The sequence below is a fragment of the Musca autumnalis genome, unplaced genomic scaffold (genome assembly GCF_047663935.1).
Source record: "Musca autumnalis isolate F117 unplaced genomic scaffold, ASM4766393v1 scaffold_1, whole genome shotgun sequence".
Lineage (NCBI taxonomy): Eukaryota > Metazoa > Arthropoda > Insecta > Diptera > Muscidae > Musca > Musca autumnalis.
Genome location: NW_027411644.1, coordinates 299208866 through 299213246, shown reverse-complemented (window position 1 = coordinate 299213246; position 4381 = coordinate 299208866). Strand labels below are relative to the sequence as shown.

The following is a 4381-nucleotide window of genomic DNA, read 5'->3' as shown; positions in this document are numbered from 1 at the left end:
CTGAGAATTAAAATAAAAATGAAGGCATTTTTATGGTTTTAATAATTGCATCAAAAATAGGAACATTGAAATATTTTAGAGGTTTTAAGAATATATTTTAGGGGTGAAATTTTTTTGTATTACAATAAACAAATTAACCATCCCAATTTTGTTTTAGATGGGCCTATTATTTCCCTGATTAATATACAATGTTGAAATGATTCAAACCATGTGACTAATGAAAATCTATCCAAGTCAGCTGTTATAAAAACTGACATCATGTAGTTGTTGTATTTAATGCCATGTTTTTCATTCATTGTATGAAAAACACAACAACGAAAAGCGGCAACACCAAAGGAAAATGTTTGTATTCTCAAAAAAGTGTGAAAAAAGTTACAGAAAAATCTTGTATAAATTTTAAACACACTTTACAGTCCCAAAAACGTTCAATATACACACAAACATATAAGAGACATGTGACAAAAACAAATCTAAGCTCATTTTTATTTCGATGTTTAACACATCCGCTGGTTGTATGGGTGTGTGTGTAAATTGGCGAACCGAACACCTCATCTCCATAACTACAATTTATTGTCCAATTCATCATCATTTGGCGATGACGAGTTAATGTCAAAATAGAAACACATGCAACTCTCTAGAGAGAAAATATACCTCAGAATAAAAAAACAATAGTTAAAAATATTTATTAAATATCAGCAGAGGAAAGAGGCAAAAACGTCAGAAAAAATAAACGTTACTGCAAAAAAACCTTAAACAAAAACGAAACGATGACAGCAACACACAACAACAAAAACAATAATAATAATAATAGTGCTTCAAGTAAACTTAAACTAATGACTTGACCTTGTACAGTGAAATAAAAGTAGGAAAGGAATGAATAACGAACGTATGAGAAATGTACGTAATGAAAATGACAAGAAAATTGCCTTAGAATATGTAGGAGAAAAATTATAACAACAACAATAGTAATACATAGTGGCAATTCATTGCCAACACCATCATCATCATTATTATCATGGAAAGCAACTTCGTCATCATTATCATCTCCATACTCTTACGTGAGTAATATACTTTGAGAGAGAATGCCCCTGCAGTCAAAATGACTACATAGTTTTTTTTATATATATTATATGTATAAGTACATATGTATGTGCACAGATATACTATTTGCAGGTGTTGTGCGAACTACTGACCTGAAATGCCAGAAGCTCACATAAAACACTAATAAACAATTTTTTACTGAAAAAAAGTCCAGAATCATTTCAGTTTATACTCAGAAGAAAGGGTTTCTACTGACCCGAGCATTTTCTAGATTTCGATTTCGATGACTACCTTTAATAAAAAAATTCAAACGGATTCGAGAGATGTGGTGATAAAAGTAAACCATTTCCGAAAAAACATTTCCGACCAAAATGTGCCTAATCGAAATAATGGGTTTAGACCCCAAGTATGTTTGGCCGAAATCTGTTTCAGACAATATGAAGTCGATTTAGCCATGTCCGTCCGTCTGTCTGGCTGGTGCGCACGGTATTCGTAATATTTTATACAAACTTAGTTTAAGTTCGAAGATAGGCCATATCGGTCCACTCCTTCCGATATCTTCCCCACAAAAGATCAAAAATTTTCGCTAAAGTGGTGTGCAGGATAACTCATAACTTTGGACATGGTAATATTACTTTGAGGCATAGGTCGGGTTCGAATATGGACTATATCGGTCCACTCCTTTGAGTACATCCCTCACAAAATTCGGAAAAAAGAGAAGTTTAAGATCTGCTCTCGGATAGTTTTGAAATTTTTTCAGCATATTGTCGTTGCGGTCTCCTTCACTGTGGTGCGATTTTTTTCGGTGCAAGTCCATACTTCATGAGATAATGGTATAGAAATTAGTCAAAAACTCAAAAAAAAACCTATAGACGTCAGAGATATTGCGTTTGCTTAATTTCTTTAGGTTCGAGGCGTAGGGTATTTCTGTGTCGGCACAGCTTACTGATACGTTCTTACTTGTTTATGTCATAGTTTGTTCAAACATAAATCAATTTGGAAGATGGTCCACCTTTGATTACCACCGGCATCAGATCAAGTTCGAATATAGAATAAATTGGTCCATTCTTTTGGTAATTCCTAAACAAAATTTCAACATTTTTTACAAATAGTTAGTTTAGGACACTTTCGGATTATTTTAAATGTTTATAGCAGGTAGTCCTTGCAGACCCTATTGATGAGAACGATAACTTACCAATTGAACGTTTGATTGACCGAACCTTTGAACAAAATTTCATCGAACGCCACCTTCGGGCACCTGCCTCGAAAAAGTTCAAAATTTTCGATTAACTGCAGTTTAAGGGCTTTTCGAGGATTGTTTTGAAATGTTTACCGAAGATACTCCTTGCGATCCTTTTTACAGTAATATAATGTTTATCATGGCAATGTCCAAGCTCTAAAAAATCCTGCGGTGACAAACCCAAATGGTTGGAAGTCACGAAATCTAAATAAGTGATTGACATTTGTCCAAGATTTGCGCATCGTAAAATTTCCCTAAAACATATATCAAGTTCCAGGAAGGTCTATATCGGATAACACCTTTGTGTAACTGCCTCACAAAATTTTTAAATTTTCCCTAAATTATTTTGAAATTTTCTTCGAAGTCAGTCCTTGCGATTCTGATTATAATGATACAAAGTTTTGTTGGGGGGCAAGTCCATGCTTCCTGACATATAATTATCCAAAAGCTATAAAAAATTCTACGATGGGCAACTAATTTTTTCTTTTTAGACGAAAGGAGTCTTTATAGACGACCAGAAGAAAGTCTTTATAGATGACCCAAAGGAAGTCTTTATAGGCGACCAGAAGGGAGTTTTTATAGACGACCAGAAGGAAGTCTTTATAGACGACCAGAAGGAAGTCTTCATAGATGACCGGGAAGAAGTCCTTATGGGCGATTAGAAGGAAGTCTTTATGGACGACCAGAAGGGAGCCTTTATAGACGACCAAGGTGTAGTGTTTATAGACGACCAGAAGAAAGTCTTTATAGATGACCCAAAGAAGTCTTTATAGGCGACCAGAAGAGAGTCTTTATGGACGACCAGAAGGGAGTCTTTATAGACGACCAGAAGGGAGTCTTTATAGACGACCAGAAGGGGGTCTTTATAGACGACCAGAAGGGAGTCTTTATAGACGACCAGAAGGGAGTCATTATAGACGACCAGAAGGGAGTCTTTATAGACGACCAGAAGGAAGTCTTTATAGACGACCAGAAGGGAGTCTTTATAAACGACCAGAAGGAAGTCTTCATAGATGACCGGGAAGAAGTCCTTATGGGCGATTAGAAGGAAGTCTTTATGGACGACCAGAAGGGAGCCTTTATAGACGACCAAGGGGTAGTGTTTATAGACGACCAGAAGAAAGTCTTTATAGATGACCCAAAGGAAGTCTTTATAGGCGACCAGAAGAGAGTCTTTATGGACGATCAGAAGGGAGTCTTTTTAGACGACCAGAAGGGAGTCTTTATAGACGACCAGAAGGGAGTCTTTATAGACGACCAGAAGGGAGTCTTTATAGACGACCAGAAGGGAGTCTTTATAGACGACCAGAAGGGAGTCTTTATAGACGACCAGAAGGGGGTCTTTATAGACGACCAGAAGGGAGTCTTTATAGACGACCAGAAGGGAGTCTTTATAGACGAGCAGAAGGGAGTCATTATAGACGACCAGAAGGGAGTCTTTATAGGCGACCAGAAGCGAGTCTTTATAGACGACCAGAAGGAAGTCTTTATAGACGACCAGAAGGGAGTCTTTATAAACGACCAGAAGGGAGTATTTATACACGACAAGAAGGAAACCTTTAAGGACGACAAAAAGGGAGTCTTTATAGACGACCAGGAGGAAAAATTTATAGAGGACCAAAAAATAGTCTTTATGGACGACAAAAAGGGTGCCAACGAGTCTTTATAGACGACCTTTTAGGAGATTTTAATAGCGATCTTATAGGCGTAAATAAGTCCTATTAGGCGATCTAAAAGAAGACTTTGGGGACGATCAAAAGGGGAGTCTTTGTAGACGAAGTGAACGTGTTCTTTTTAGGTGACCTGAAAGAAATCTTTATAGAGTACATGAAGGTCCAATGTGACCCGAATTTTACAATTGGTTTCTTGCAATATAAGAAGAATTATTGTTTTTTTATGTTTTTGGTGTAGTTGGAATAATCAGGTCTGCCAGGAGAATTATGATGTACACTGTTTGGTTTAGCTGACGCGCAAACACCTAAAAAGTTAAGCTTAAAACTTTCAAACCTCTTTTGTCTGGTATTCATTTATGGATCAGAGACAATCCTGTTATTGTTTTTTGTACAATCTTAAACAGAGAGACGTTTTGGTGCAGGCTCT

General features: G+C 36.6%; 1 long non-coding RNA gene across 1 annotated transcript in view; it reads right to left on the bottom strand.

Annotated features, from left to right (window-relative positions):
* Nucleotides 1–4381, bottom strand: part of LOC141389811 (uncharacterized) — a 35440-nt gene that overhangs the window by 25655 nt on the left and 5404 nt on the right. The window lies entirely within an intron of this gene.